Consider the following 16,732-nt stretch of genomic DNA (forward strand, 5'->3'; position numbering starts at 1 on the left):
GGAGAGGAAAACGAGAGGCAAATGGCAAATAATGTAAATGCAAGGGAGATGAGTTTGTGATGGGTACTTGGTATGTCTTGACTTGAGCGAAGACCTCCCCGGCAACGGCGCCAAAAATCCTTCTTGCTACGTCTTGATCTTGCGTTGGTTTTCCTTGAAGAGGAAAGGGTGATGCAGCAATAGTAGCGTAAGTATTTCCCTCAGTTTTTGAGAACCAAGGTATCAATCCAGTAGGAGGCTCCTCAAAAGTCCCACGCACCTACACAAACAAACAAAGAACTCGCAACCAACGCAATAAAGGGGTTGTCAATCCCTTCACGGCCACTTGCAAAAGTGAGATCTGATAGAGATAGTATGATAAGATAAATATTTTTTTGGTATTTTATAATATAGATGCAAAAAGTAAAGATGCAAATAAAAGTAGATTGGAAGCTTATATGATAAAAGATAGGCCCGGGGGCCATAGGTTTCACTAGAGGCTTCTCTCAAGATAGCATAAGTATTACGGTGGGTGAACAAATTACTGTCGAGCAATTGATAGAAAACCGAATAGTTATGAGATTATCTAGGCATGATCATGTATATAGGCATCACGTCCGCAACAACTAGACCGACTCCTGCCTTCATCTACTACTATTACTCCACACATCGACCGCTATCCAGCATGCATCTAGAGTATTAAGTTCATAAGAACAGAGTAACGCATTAAGAAAGATGACATGATGTAGAGGGATAAACTCAAGCAATATGATATAAACCCCATCTTTTTATCCTCGGTGGCAACAATACAATACGTGCCTTGCAACCCCTATTGTCACTGGGTAAGGACACCGCAAGATTGAACCCAAAGCTAAGCACTTTTCCCATGGCAAGAAAGATCAATCTAGTAGGCCAAACCAAACTGATCATTCGAAGAGACTTTCAAAGATAACTCAATCATACATAAAAGAATTCAGAGAAGATTCAAATATTACTCATAGATAAACTTGATCATAAACCCACAATTCATTGGATCTCGACAAACACACCGCAAAAAGAGTTTACATCAAATAGATCTCCACAAGACAGGGGGAGAACATTGTATTGAGATCCAAAAAGAGAGAAGAAGCCATCTAGCTAATAACTATGGACCCGAAGGTCTATGGTAAACTACTCACAACTCATCGGAGGGGCTATGGTGTTGATGTAGAAGCCCTTCGTGGTCGATTCCCCCTCCGGCAGAGCACCGGCGAAGGCTCCAAGATGGGATCTCACGAATACAGAAGGTTACAGCGGTGGAAATTGTGTTTTGGTGGCTCCCTGGATGTTTTCGGGGTACATAGGTATATATAGGAGGAAGAAGTACGTCGGTGGCCGCTCGAGGGGCCCAGGAGACAAGGGGGCACCCAGGAGAGGTGGGTGCGCCCTCGTATCTCCTGGTCGCCTCGATTGCTTCTTGACTTGCACTCCAAGTCCTCTGGATCACGTTCGTTCCAAAAATCACGCTCCCGAAGGTTTCATTCCATTTGGACTCCGTTTGATATTCCTTTTCTTCAAAATACTAAAATAGGCAAAAAAAAATACGGGTTGGGCCTCCGGTTAGTAGGTTAGTCCCAAAAATGATATAAATATGTAAAATAAATCCCATAAACATCCAAAAGGGGTAATATAATAGCATGGAACAATCAAAAATTATAGATATGTTTGAGATCTATCACTCCACCGACCTCAACTCCAACTCTATATATTCCGTTTCACGGAGAAAAAAACCAGAGAGAAAGTTTCATCGCGTTTTACGATACGGAGCCAAACCAAGCCCTAATCTCTCTCGGGAGGGCTGATCTGGAGTCCGTTCGGGGCTTCGGAGAGGGGGATTCGTCGCTGTCGTCATCATCAACCATCCTCCATCACCAATTTCATGATGCTCACCGCCGTGCGTGAGTAATTCCATCGTAGGCTTGCTGGACGGTGATGGGTTGGATGAGATTTACCATGTAATCAAGTTAGTTTTCTTAGGGTTTGATCCCTAGTATCCACTATGTTATGAGATTGATGTTGCTATGACTTTTCTATGCTTAATGCTTGTCACTAGGGCCCGAGTGCCATGATTTCAGATCTGAACCTATTATGTTTTCATGAATATATGTGAGTTCCAAGTCTATAGTCACCTATTATGTGTTATGATCCGACAACCCCGAAGTGATAATAATCGGGATACTTCTCGGTGATGACCGGAGTTTGAGGAGTTCATGTATTCACTATGTGTTAATGCTTTGGTCTGGTACTCTATTGAAAGGAGGCCTTAATATCCCTTAGTTTCCACTAGGACCCCGCTACCACGGGAGGGTAGGACAAAAGATGTCTTGCAAGTTCTTTTCCATAAGCACGTATGACTATATTCGGAATACATGCCTACATTACATTGATGAACTGGAGCTAGTTTTGTGTCACCCTATGTTATAGCTATTACATGAGGAATCGCATCCGACATAATTATCCATCACTGATCCAATGTCTACGAGCTTTTCACATATTGTGTTTCGCTTATTTACTTTTCCATTGCTACTGTTACAACTACTACAAAACTGCTATCTTTACTTTTGTCACTGTTACCATTACAATCATACTAATTTGCTACTAAATACTTTGCTGCAGATACTAAGTTATCCAGGTGTGGCTGAATTGACAACTCAACTGCTAATACTTAAGAATATTCTTTGGCTGCCCTTGTGTCGAATCAATAAATTTGGGTTGAATACTCTACCCTCGAAAGCTGTTGTGATCCCCTACACTTGTGGGTTATCACCCCTAGCATGAGTCCATCACCCGTCCTTCGTCGACGTGCGCTAGGGGTACAATACTTTGGTACTGACCATGCCGTGGATGTAGGAGGGGAGCAGCAGCAAGGGGAGCCGCAGAGGGCTTCTCCCAACGTGTCGCCCCCATCGACCACGCTGCCCCGAGGGGCTTCCCCGGCAACGGCACCAAGCGCCAAGCCCATGCACATGGAGGAGGAGGAGGAGAACACGGGCGCCGGTGGCCTCGCCTCGACGTCGGACCTTGGGGAGAGGGAACTTCTGCTTCTCGGCTTGGCACGGGTAAGCCACTCGCTTTCCGTTTCTGCTTGCATTCTTTCCTTATTCTTTTTACCGGGCTTTGATCTTGTCCCCGCCCTGTTCCCTTCTTGGCATTCAGACTTCCCCTCGACGGACCCAGAAGACGTCAATACCGTCATCGAGGATGTCGCCAAGGACGCCGCGACGCAGGCCGTGAAGATCGGCGCCGAGGAGAGCGCCAAGGGCGCTACTGAGGACGCCGCCAAGGGGCCCGCCGGGGAGACCGGCAAAGGACCTGCCAGGGATGCCGGCAAGGCCGCTGCCGAGGAGGAGGTGGTTGATGACCAGCCCTCCTCCTCAGCCGCCTTCGGCTCCGGCAGTTATCTGAGGGTGAGCGATGACCTCTTCGTCCATCTTCCAGGCGCGTCGAGCACCAGGGCTCCCATTGAGGGGGAGGTGTTCGACGATGAGGTGCTTGCCGCTGCTGGGCTCGAGGTCGTCGACGAGCCGAGCATTGGTGGAGACGGCTCCCAGGAGGAGCGGCTGCTCCAGGCCATGGGCGCCAGCTTCCGAAAGCTCCAGGCGCTCCAACGCGCCCGTTTGGACAAGGCCAAGTCCAGGACGGCGGTGGTGGAGAAGGCGGAGGCGGACCTCCAGGGGCGCGTCACCGAGGCGCAGGACTGGTTCTGCCAGGCTCAAGACAAGCTGAAGGCCGCCCAGGGCAAGCTGGCCAGGCGTGACGTGGAGCTCACCATGAAGCTGGCCAACATCGAGAAGGCCCAAGAGGCGGCGAAGAACTTGGCCGCCGCCGCCGAAGCCGCCCGGATCCAGTACGAAGCCGCACTAAACTCCCAAGAGGAGGACCTTGCCGCGTGCGAGGATAAGCTTTCCGCCACGCTCTGCGGCAAGGATGAAGAGGTGGACAAGCTCGTCGTACAGCGGACCCAAGAGCTGGAGCAGAGGCACAGGGGGGCACTCGATGCCAAGGCTCTGGTTCACACCGGCAAGGTGAAGGAGCTGGAGGCGGAGCAAGATGAGCTGGAGGAGAAAACTCTGAAGTTGTCCAAGGAGAAGGACACGCTCAATAGCGCCCTGGCGGAGGCGTATGGCACGGCCACCAGCAGGGCCAGAGAGCTCTTCGAGGCCAACAACTCCATCAGAGACCTCAAGCTGAAGCTGGAGGATCTCGAGAAGATGTTGTCGGAGGCCAAGGTCTGAGAGGGGACCCTCACCAAGGACCTGGAGACCGAGAAGCAGCTGCGGAGGAACGAGGCCGCCAACCTTAACGACCACGTGGAGGGAGAGAAGCGTTGGCTCGGACGCCTCGCCGTTGTTGCGAACTCGGCCGCCATGCAGCTGGCCACCATGGGGATGTCAGACGTGACGTACGCCCTAGAGACGAGCCTGAGCCCCAAGGCCAACCTGACCCTATTCTTTGAGAGGGTCGTCGGTGCCTTGGAGCGGCTTCACTCCAACCGGGCAGCCTCCCTGGCCGAGGAGTCCCGGATGCTCTGTCGGGGCGCCATGACCAAGGTGCTTGCCAAGATAGTGCATTGGCACCCTGACCTTGACTTCGAAGCTGCGCTGAAGAGCTTGCCGGAGGATGCGGAAATCGCGGCGCTCAAGGAGCGTATCAAGCCCATCATCAGCCACATCCACGGAATCAAGAGGTTGGAGGGCCAGCGTCGGGACTAGGCACCCCGTTTCTTGTTGCCGTTGCACGTTCATGACCAAGACAATTGTTATCTTTAGTTAGAACCGCGGCAGCAATTTCTGTAATATAACTCTGTAGTACTTCTGACATTATGCATGTTATTTTCCTGTTCAATTTTCCTTTGTATGTCCGCCCTACGCTAACTGGGTAGGCTTGCCGGCGCGTAAACCCAAGGCGGTGTCTTGAGGACGGATACCCATTGGCCTGCCGGGTGTGCTTGCTGCCGGGGAAACCACCTTACCGCCCTTAACGCGGCCGCTCGAACTATCGAGCTTGACTCGAGTCAGAGTCGAGAGCGTTGCTAATTGTGGAAGGCTACCTTGCCGCTCTCGACGCGGCCGCTTGGGCTGTTGAGAAGACACGAAACAGAGCAAGGGCGTTGCCAATTGTAGGAGGGCCCCTCTGCGTACATGTTTTCCATACATAGGCAGAATCTCCGAGGATGATAACCTTATATTAAGGAGAAACGTTTAAAGTTTGGCATGACTTAGCTTTCTCGTCGCCGCCCCGGCATCCTTCGCGCTCGCAGGCAGCACCACTCTTTTGGCCGCCTTCCCCGCGGGAGCCATGGCGATGAAGAACTTCTAGGCCAACTACTAGACCAGATTCTCACAATTGTGCACCCCTGCCTGGCGCGCCAAAGATGTCGGTGGGAAACGACACCTATGGGATCACAAGGATCCCTTCTGAAGTTGCGGGGCGCGGGGTTGTGAGAAGAGCAGGATTAGCAATCAGCACAAGGATCGTTTACCCAGGTTCAAGCCGCGAGGATGCGTAAAACCCTAGTCCTGCTTTGGTGGATGTATTGAGTGTTCTTGAGCTCTTGAACTAGCTACGGTGATTGCGTGGTTCCAAAGAGCCGAATCCCTCTCCAGTACGCCATGGGCCTCCTTTTATAGTCAAAAGGGGCTGCCACAGTGGCACATAGGAGGTGGAAAGGCCTACAGTGCTATGAGTTTATCGCTCGTATTACAGGACAAGACGCATTTAATGCATAGCTTAGGTGTCCTCTTGCTTTATCGGGGACGAGAGCGAGGCCCGTCCCGTCCGTCACCGCTCCTCCTCGCTTCGACACGCGCCCTGGCCAGCGATGCATGCGGCGCCATGTAGGCACGCAAGCAGCTGAGGTGGCACGGTGGTGGAGCCTTCACAAAGATCTGCATGCCACCATGCAGGCCTGTGCTGAGTTGGCCTGGAAGCTGCATGTTGCCACGCAGGCGCCTACCCAGCTGGTTTGGCTGGCAGCTGCATGTGAACAGCGATGGAGACTTGGTGGGTGCGGGCCTGGCAGTGGCCTAGCTGATGCCCTTGGCAAGGGTCTTGCCGGGTGGCCCGGCAAGGGTCTTGCCGTGGCGCGCTGTCGTCCCCGGCAAGGATCTTGCCGGGGGTGTTGTGGGTTTCCTCAGCAAGGATCTTGTCGAGGATCGTTGCCTCCAATTCTCATCTGATCTTGAATATTCTTTGTCTTCACAAAGATCCGCATGCCACTATGGAGGTGCCTTCCGAGCCCTGGCCCAACGTGGTTGATGGTGTTGGAGACCGTGGGTTCGAGGGCGGCTCACTCCGCTGGTGTGGGCGAGCCGCCCCGGTAAGGGGCTTGCCGGGGAAACTTGCTTCGTCCATCTGCTCTCTGTGGTCTCGGTCTTTGGCGTGGCGCTGATTGTTTTGCGGCTTCGACCCCTCCCTTTTGCCCTACTAAGTGTGGCTTCAGCCTGTGGCTCTGACTGCTCGTGCACAAGTAAGGGGTACAAAGGAGTGCCCCTACTTTAGTACACCGACAGTAAGCGGAAGCGTTATGACAACGCGGTTGATGTAGTCGTATGTCTTCACGATAGACCGATCCTAGTACCGAATGTACGGCACCTCCGCGATCTGCACACGTTCAGCTCGGTGACGTCCCACGAACTCACGATCCAGTAGAGCTTTGAGGGAGAGTTCCGTCAGCATGACAGCATGATGAGGGTGATGATGAAGCTACCGACGTAGGGCTTCACCTAAGCACCGCTATGATATGACCGAGGTGGATTATGGTGGAGGGGGGCACCGCACACGGCTAAGAGATCAATGATCAACTTGTGTGTCTGTTGTGCCTTTGGGGTGTCACCTGCCCACGTATATAAAGGAGGGAGGAGGAGCCCAGCCCTAGAGGGGGCGCACCAAGTGTGGGAGTCCTACTAGGACTCCCAGTCCTAGTAGGATTCCCCTTTTTCCTTTCCGGAGTAGGAGAGAAGAAAGAGGGAAAGAGAGAGGGAGTAAGAAAGGGCAAGGGGGCGCCGCCCCCTTTCCCCTAGGCCAATTCGGACCTAGGGGGTGTGCACCTCCTTCCCTTTGGCTTGCCTCCTCTATTACCGTATGGCCCAATAAGGCCCAATACTTCTCCCGGCGAATTCCCGTAACTCTCTGGTACTCCAAAAAATACCCGAATCACTCGGAACCTTTCCGATGTCCGAAAATAGCCTTCCAATATATCAATCTTTACGGCTCGACCACTTCGAGACTCCTCGTCATGTCCCCAATCTCATCCGGGACTCCGAACAAACTTCGGTCATCAAATCACATAACTCATAATACAAATTGTCACAGAACGTTAAGCGTGCGGACCCTACGGGTTCGAGAACTATGTACACATGACTGAGACATGTCTCCAGCCAATAACCAATAGTGGAACCTGGATGCTCATATTGGCTCCCACATATTCTACGAAGATCTTTATCGGTCAAACCGCATAACAACATACGTTGTTCCCTTTGTCATCGGTATGTTACTTGCCCGAGATTCGATCGTCGGTATCTCAATACCTAGTTCAATCTCATTACCGACAAGTCTCTTTACTCGTTCCATAATGCATCATCCCGTAACTAACTCATTAGTCACATTGCTTGCAAGGTTTATAGTGATGTGCATTACCGAGAGGGCCCAGAGATACCTCTCCGACAATCGGGTGACGAATGCTAATCTCGATCTATGCCAACTCAACAAACACCATCAGGGACACCTGTAGAGCACCTTTATAATCACCCAGTTATGTTGTGACATTTGGTAGCACACAAAGTGTTCCTCCGGTAAACGGGAGTTGCATATTTCTCATAGTTACAGGAACATGTATAAGTCATGAAGAAAGCAATAGCAGTATACTAAACGATCAAGTGCTAGGCTAACGGAATTGGTCAAGTCAATCACATCATTCTCTAATGATGTGATCCCATTAATCAAATGACAACTCACGTCTATGGCTAGGAAACTTAACCATCTTTGATTCAACGAGCTAGTCAAGTAGAGGGATACTAGTGACACTCTGTTTGTCTATGTATTCACACGCGTACTAAGTTCCGGTTAATACAATTCTAGCATGAATAATAAACATTTATCATGATATAAGGAAATATAAGTAACAACTTTATTATTGCCTTTGGGGCATATTTCCTTCAGTGTAACAGTCTCTCTATTTGCGAGTTTAATAGTAACATCAATATAAAGTAAAGGAATTGCACTAACACTAGCACCCAACACATAAGCCATGATAACAATGATCTCCTATTTTAATATAGATGACATGCATGCCAACAACAGGTCTATGTTTATCTTTCTCATCAGGTTTGGCAATTCTAGTATCTTCATTACAGAAATAAATAACATGCCCATCAATATTTTCCACCAAGAGATCTTTAACCATAGCAACATTAGGTTCAACTTTAATTTGTTTAGAGGTTGTAAGTGTCCTTGTATAACTCTTGCAAACCACAGTTGAGGCTTTAGCGTGTTCTTTTATCCTAACAGGAAATGGCGGGTTCTCAATATAAGAAATAGGAATGACTGGATCACCATTATAATTAGTGGTTTCTTCTCTAGCTTCAATGGGTTTTACTACTTTCACTTCAATGGGAGGATGATATTTAGGGAGGTCAACATGAGTAACAAATGATTCACAGAAAGAGGCTACTATCTCAGAGTCAAGTCCATATTTAGTGCTAAAATTCTAAAAAGCATCGGTATCCATAGAAGTTTTAACACAATCAAATTCAAGCTTTATACCTGAATCCTTACCTTCGTCGAACTCCCAATCTTCAGATTTTCGTATAATTCTTTCCAAGAGATCTCATTTAAATTCAATAGTCTTCTTCATAAAAGAGCCAGTATAAGAAGTATCGATCATGGATTGATCATTATGAGGAAGCCGAGCATAAAAATTCTGAATAATAATTTCTCTTGAGAGCTCATGATTGGGGCATGAATATAACATTGACTTAAGCCTCCCCCAATCTTGAGTGATACTTTCTCCTTCACGAGGCCAAAAATTATATATATAATTCTGATCACGATGAACCAGATGCATAGGATAAAACTTTTGTTGAAATTCCAATTTCAATTGGTTATAGTCCCAAGTCTCAATATCATCGCGTAGCCTATACCATGTCAATGCCTTTTCATTCAAAGATAAAGGAAAGACCTTCTTCTTGACTTCATCACTGGGTAAACATGCAAGCTTAAATAATCTATAAATTTCATCCACATAGATAAGGTGCAAGTCAGGATGTTCCGTCCCATCTCCTGCATAAGGATTAGCCAGCAGTTTCTCTATCATACCCGACGGCATTTCATAATAAATATTTTCAGTAGGTGTAGTAGGTTGAGGAGAAACTCTTTGTTCTTCCAGTCGAGGTGAATATACCCCGAACAAGCCCCTCAAAGGATTATTTTCCATAGTGACAAGTGACAGTAAATTTCAACACACAATATAAGTTTTTCCTTACCAAATTCCACTCACCAAAGATGCTTCACTCCCCGGCAACGGCGCCAGAAAATAGTCTTGACGACCCAAAAGTATAGGGGTTCTATTGTAGTCCTTTCGATAAGTAAGAATGTCGAACCCAACGAGGAGCACAAGGAAATGACAAGCGGTTTTCAGCAAGGTATTTTCTGCAAGCACTGAAATTATCGATAACAGATAGTTTTGTGATAAGATAATTCGTAACGGGTAACAAGTAACAAGTGTAACAAAGGTGCAGAAAGGTGGCCCAATCCTTTTTATAGCAAAGGATAAGCCTGGACAAACTCTTATATAAAGCAAAGCACTCCTGAGGACACATGGGAATGGTCGTCAAGTTAGTTTTCATCATGCTCATATGATTCACGTTCGTTACTTTGATAATTTGATATGTGGGTGGACCGGTGCTTGGGTGCTGCCATTACTTGAACAAGCCTCCCGCTTTTGATTAACCTCTCTTGCAAGCATCCGCAACTACGAAAGAAGAATTAAGATAAATCTAACCATAGCATGAAACATGTGGATCCAAATCAGTCCCCTTATGAAGCAAAGCATAAACTAGGGTATAAGCTTCTGTCACTCTAGCAACCCATCATCTACTTGCTACTTCCCAATGCCTTCCCCTAGGCCCAAATCATGGTGAAGTGTCATGTAGTCAACATTCACATAACACCACTAGAGGAAATACAACATACATCTCATCAAAATATCGAACGAATACCAAATTCACATGATTACTTATAACAAGATTTCTCCCATGTCCTTAGGAACAAACGTAACTACTCACAAAGCATGTTCATGTTGAAGATCAAAGGGGTAATGAATATCATTAAGGATATGAACATATGATCTTCCACCAAATAAACCAACTAGCATCAACTACGAGGAGCAATCAACACTACTAGCAACCTATAGGTACCAATCTGAGGTTCTGAGGCAAAGATTGAATACAAGAGATGAACTAGGGTTTGAGAGGAGATGCTGCTGGTGAAGATGTTGATAAAGATTGACCCTCCAACGATGATAGGATCGTTGGTGATGACGATGGCTTCGATTTCCCCCTCCCGAAGGGAAGTTTCCCCAGCAGAATTGCTCTGCGAGAGCCCTAGATTGCTTCTGCCTAGGTTCCGCCTCGAGAAGGCGGTACTTCATCTCGAAAGCTTCCTTTTGATTTTTTCAGGTCAAAACCCTCCATATAGCAGAAGATGGGTACCAGGCGATGGCCAGGGGGCCCACAAGCCTTGGGGGTGCGCCCTGGGGGTAGGGCACGCCCCCAGGCTTGTGGCCACCTGGTGGGTCCCCTTCTGTATTTTCTTTGCCCAATATACAATACTCCGTAAAGTTTTAAGACATTTGGAATTATGCAGAATATGTATATCAGATTTGCTCTTTTCTAGTCCAGAATTCCAGCTGCCGGCATTCTCCCTCTTCATGTAAATCTTGTAAAATAAGAGAGAAAAGGCATAAATATTGTGCCATAATGTGAAAAACAGTCCACAATGCAATAAATATGGACATAAAAACATGATGCAAAATGGACGTATCAGGCCTCTCTGAGTCAGTCCATTGTAGCCACGACCACGGGAGATGCAGGGCGCGACCAAATATCTCTAAGTCCATGATCCCTAGACCGCCCAAATGCTTCAGGCGGTAGACGGTCTTCCAGTTAATAAGGGAGTGACCGTCCTAGGTATGAGATTGGTCCTCTTTTTGCCAGATGAAGGCCCGAATTATTTTGCGGATCTTTCTCAAAGTCCCCTTTGACAGGTTGAGAGCGGTGATGTGGAAGGTTGCCATGGCCGTGAGAATGGACTGCGCAAGTGCCACACTACTAGGCTTGTTCATTAGTTTTTCCTTCTTGGAAGTCTGCCTGTGAACCTGTCGATGAAGGGTTGCAGATCAATCCCTCTTAGGCGGCGAAAATGTAGGGGGAGCCCCAAGTAACGTCCCAGGAAAGTGGCGATCTTGGCGGGGAAGACTGACAGTACATCCTGGAGGTCAATGCCGACACATCTGATCAGGAAGACCTTAGTCTTGGTCAAGTTTGTGACCAGTCCGCTTGCCTCCTGAAAGGATCGAGAAGAGGTGTATAGGGGGGGTGATTAGACCTTCAACAAATAAAGGTGGCAGTTTTTAAGATTTTCAAGTTGAGGTGGTAGATTAACACAATTTCAAGCATACACAATACAATTAAAGAAGGCATGCAAAGAGTATATGAGCAGCGGAAAGTAAAGCATGCAACTTGCAAGAAAGTAAAGGGATGGGATTGGAGTGTGCAAATGCAATTAGAGACACGGAGATTTTTGGCATGGTTCTGATAGGTGGTGTTATCGTACATCCACGTTGGTGGAGACTTCAACCCACGAAGGGTAATGGTTGTGCGAGTCCACGGAGGGCTCCACCCACGAAGGGTCCACGAAGAAGCAACCTTGTCTATCCCACCATGGCCATCGCCCACGAAGGACTTGCCTCATTAGGGTAGATCTTCACGAAGTAGGCGATTGATACGTCTCCAATGTATCTATGATTTTTTTATTGTTCCATGCTATTATATTACCCGTTTTGGATGTTTATGGGCTTTAGTTTACACTTTTATATCATTTTTGGGACTAACCTGCTAACCGGAGGCCCAACCCAAATTGTTTTTTTTCTATTTTAGTGTTTCAAAGAAAAGGAATATCAAACGGAGTCCAAACAGAACGAAACCTTCGGGAGAGATCTTTTTGGAACAAACGCAATCCAGAAGACTTGGAGTGGACGTCAAGAAGCAGCCGAGGCGGCCATGAGGTAGGAGGGCGCGCCCTAGGGGGGTCGGCGCGCCCCCCACCCTCGTGGGCCTCTCGTGGCTCCCCTGACCGACTTCCTTCGCCGATATATACTTACGTACCCTGAAAACATCCAGGAGCACCACGAAACCCTATTTCCACCGCCGCAACCTTCTGTACCCGTGAGATCCCATCTTGGAGCCTTCGTTGGTGCTCCGCCGGAGGGGGAATCGATCATGGAGGGCTTCTACATCAACACCATAGCCTCTCCGATGAGTTGTGAGTAGTTTACCACAGACCCTTGGGTCCATAGTTATTAGCTAGATGGCTTCTTCTCTCTCTTTGAATCTCAATACAAAGTTCTTCTTGATCTTCTTGGAGATCTATTTGACGTAATTCTTTTTGCGGTGTGTTTGTCGAGATCCGATGAATTGTGGGTTTATGATCAAGTTTATCTATGAGAAATATTTGAATCTCCTTTGAATTCTTTTATGTATGATTGGTTATCTTTGCAAGTCTCTTCGAATTATCAGTTTGGTTTGGCCTACTAGATTGATATTTCTTGTAATGGGAGAAGTGCTTAGCATTGGGTTCAATCTTGCGGTGTCCTTTCCCAGTGACAACAGGGGCAGAAAGGCACGTATTGTATTGTTGCCATCGAGGATAAAAAGATGGGGTTTATATCATATTGCTTGAGTTTATCCCACTACATCATGTCATCTTGCCTAATGCGTTAATATGTTCTTATGAACTTAATACTCTAGATGCATGCTGGATAGCGGTCGATGTGTGGAGTAATAGTAGTAGATGCAGGCAGGAGTCGGTCTACTTCTTGCGGACGTGATTCCTATATACATGATCATGCTTAGATATTCTCATAACTATGCACTTTTCTATCAATTGTTCGACAGTAATTTGTTCACCCACCGTAATACTTGTGCTATCTTGAGAGAAGCCACTAGTGAAACCTATGGCCCTCGGGTCTATTTTCCATCATATAAGTTTCGAATCTACTTTATTTTGCAATCTTTACTATCCAATCTATATCATAAAAATACCAAAAATATTTATCTTATCTTATTATCTCTATCAAATCTCACTTTTGCAAGTGGCCATGAAGGGATTGACAACCCCTTTATCGTGTTGGTTGCGAGGTTCTTGTTTGTTTGTGTAGGTACGAGGGACTTTGATACGTCCATTTTGCATCGTGCTTTTATATCGATATTTATTGCATTATGGGTTGTTATTACACGTTATGTCACAATAGATATGGCTATTCTCTCTTATTTTACCAGATTTATCATGAAGAGGGAGAATGACGGCAGCCGGGATTCTGGGCTACAAACGGAGCAAATATTAGAAACCTATTCTGCACAGCTCCAAAAGTCCTGAAACTCCACTAAAGTCATTTTTGGAATTAATAAGAATTATTGAGCAAAGAAAGTACTAGAGGGGGCCCACACCCTGGCCACGAGGGTGGGGGGGCGCTCACCCCTACTGGGCGCGACCCCTGTCTCGTGGGCCCCTTGGTGGCCCTCCGGTGCCCATCTTCTGCTATATGAAGGCTTTCACCCTAGAAAAAATCATAAGCAAGCTCACGGGACGAAACTCCGTCGCCACGAGGCGGAACCTTGGCGGAACCAATCTAGGGCTCCGGCGGAGCTGTTCTGTCGGTAAACTTCCCTCCGAGGGGGGATCATCACCATCGTCATCACCAACGTTCCTCTCATCGGGAGGGGGTCAATCTCCATCAACATCTTCACCAGCACCATATCCTCTCAAACCCTAGTTCATCTCTTCTATCCAATCTTGTATCAAAACCACAAATTGGTACCTGTGGGTTGCTAGTAGTGTTGATTACTCCTTGTAGTTGATGCTAATTGGTTTATTTGGTGGAAGATCATATGTTCAGATCCTTAATGCATATTAATACTCCTCTGATCATGAACATGAATATGCTTTGTGAGTAGTTACGTTTGTTCCTGAGGACATGGGTGAAGTCTTGCTATTAGTAGTCATGTGAATTTGGTATTCGTTCGATATTTTGATGAGATGTATGTTGTCTCTCCTCTAGTGGTGTTATGTGAACGTCGACTACATGACACTTCACCATTATTTGGGCCTAGAGGAAGGCATTGGGAAGTAATAAGTAGATGATGGGTTGCTAGAGTGACAGAAGCTTAAACCCTAGTTTATGCGTTGCTTTGTAAGGGGCTGATTTGGATCCACTAGTTTCATGCTATGGTTAGGTTTACCTTAATACTTCTTTTCTAGTTGCGGATGCTTTCAATAAGGGTTAATCATAAGTGGGATGCTTGTCCAAGAAAGGGCAGTACCAAAGCACCGGTCCACCCACATATCAAATTATCAAAGTACCGAACGTGAATCATATGAGTGTGATGAAAACTAGCTTGACGATAATTCCCATGTGTCCTCGGGAGCACTTTTCTCAATATAAGAATTTGTCCAGGCTTGTCCTTTGCTACAAAAAGGATTGGGCCACCTTGCTGCACCTTATTTACTTTCATTGCGTGTTACCCGTTACAAATTATCTCATCACAAAACTATGTGTTACCTACTATTTCAGTGTTTGCAGAGAATACCTTACTGAAAACCGCTTTACATTTCCTTCTGCTCCTCGTTGGGTTCGACACTCTTACTTATCGAAAGGACTACGATAGATCCCCTATACTTGTGGGTCATCAAGATTCTTTTCCGGCGCCGTTGCCGGGGAGTGAAGCGCCTTTGGTGAGTGGAACTTGGTAAGGAAACATTTATATAGTGTGCTGAAAATTTATGTCACTTGTTACTATGGAAACTAATCCTTTGAGGGGCTTGTTCGGGGCATCTTCGCCCCCGACCAGTAGAGCAAAGAGTTGCTCCTCAACCTACTAAACCTACTGAAAATGTTTACTTTGAGATTTCTTCGGCTATGATAGAGAAACTGCTAGCTAATCTGCAGGAGATGGAACATTACATCCCGATTTACACCTTATATATGTGGATGAAGTTTGTGGATTATTTAAGCTTGCAGGTATTCCCGATGATGTTGTTAAGAGGAAGGTCTTCCCTTTATATTTGAAGGGAGATGCGTTTACATGGTATAGGCTATGTGATGATACGGGATACAAGGTATAGGCTATGTGATGATACGGGATCTTGGAACTACAAACGATTGAAATTGGAATTTCACCAGAAGTTCTATCCTATGCATCTTGTTCATCGTGATCGTAATTATATATATAATTTTTGGCCTCGTGAAGGAGAAAGCATTGCTCAAGCTTGGGGGAGGCTTAAGTCAATGTTATATTCATGCCCCAATCATGAGCTCTCAAGAGATATGATTATTCAAAAAAATTATGCTCGACTTTCTCTCAATGATCGCACCATGCTCGATACTTCGTGTGTTGGTTCTTATATGCTGAAGACTATTGAATTCAAATGGGACTTATTGAAAAGAATTAAATGCAACTCTGAAGATTGGGGTTCCGACGATGGTAAGGAGTCAGGTATGACACCTAAGTTTGATTGTGTTAAATCTTTTATGGATACCGATGCTTTTCAAGGATTTAGCGCTAAATATGGACTTGACTCTGAGATAGTAGCTTCTTTCTGTGAATCTTTTGCTACTCACGTTGATCTCCCTAAGGAGAAGTGGTTTAAATATAATCCTCCCATTGAAGTAAAAGTAGTTGCACCTGTTACAATTGAAGAAAAGACTATCACTTATAATGATCCTATTGTTCCCACTACTTATGTTGAGAAACCACCTTTCCCTGTTAGGACAAAGGATCATGCTAAAGCTTCAACTGTGGTTCGTAAGAGTAATACTAGAACATATACACCTCCTGAGCAAATTAAAGTTGAACCTAGTATTGGTATGGTTAAAGATCTCTTGGCTAATAATATAGATGGGCATGTTATTTATTTATGTGAGGAAGCTGCTAATATTGCTAAACCCGATGCTAAGATACATAGACCTGTTGTAGGCATGCCTGTTATTTCTGTTAAAATAGGAGATCATTGTTATCAAGGCTTATGTGATATGGGTGCTAGTGCTAGTGCAATACCTCATTCCTTATATGAAGAAATTATGCATGATATTTCACCTGCTGAAATAGAAGATATTGATATTACTATTAAGCTTGCCAATAGAGAAACTATTTCACCAATTGGGATTGTTAGAGATGTTGAAGTCTTGTGTGGGAAAGTTAAATATCCTGTTGATTTTCTTGTTCTTGGTTCCCCACAAGATAACTTTTGTCCCATTATATTTGGTAGACCCTTCTTGAATATTGTTAATGCTAAGATTGATTGTCAAAGGGATGTTGTTACTATTGGCTTAGGGGATATGTCTCATGAGTTTAATTTTGCTAAGTTTTGTAGACAACCCCATGATAAAGAATTGCCTAGTAAGGATGAGATTATTGGTCTTGCTTCTATTGTCGTGCCT

At 46.1% G+C, this 16,732-nt stretch overlaps 1 pseudogene; it reads left to right on the top strand.

The window, feature by feature from the left end:
- The first annotated feature begins 2,978 nt into the window (after positions 1-2,978).
- Positions 2,979-16,732, top strand: part of LOC123157770 (uncharacterized) — a 42,385-nt pseudogene continuing 28,631 nt past the window's right edge.

The sequence above is a fragment of the Triticum aestivum genome, chromosome 7B, assembly GCF_018294505.1.
Source record: "Triticum aestivum cultivar Chinese Spring chromosome 7B, IWGSC CS RefSeq v2.1, whole genome shotgun sequence".
NCBI classification, from domain to species: domain Eukaryota; kingdom Viridiplantae; phylum Streptophyta; class Magnoliopsida; order Poales; family Poaceae; genus Triticum; species Triticum aestivum.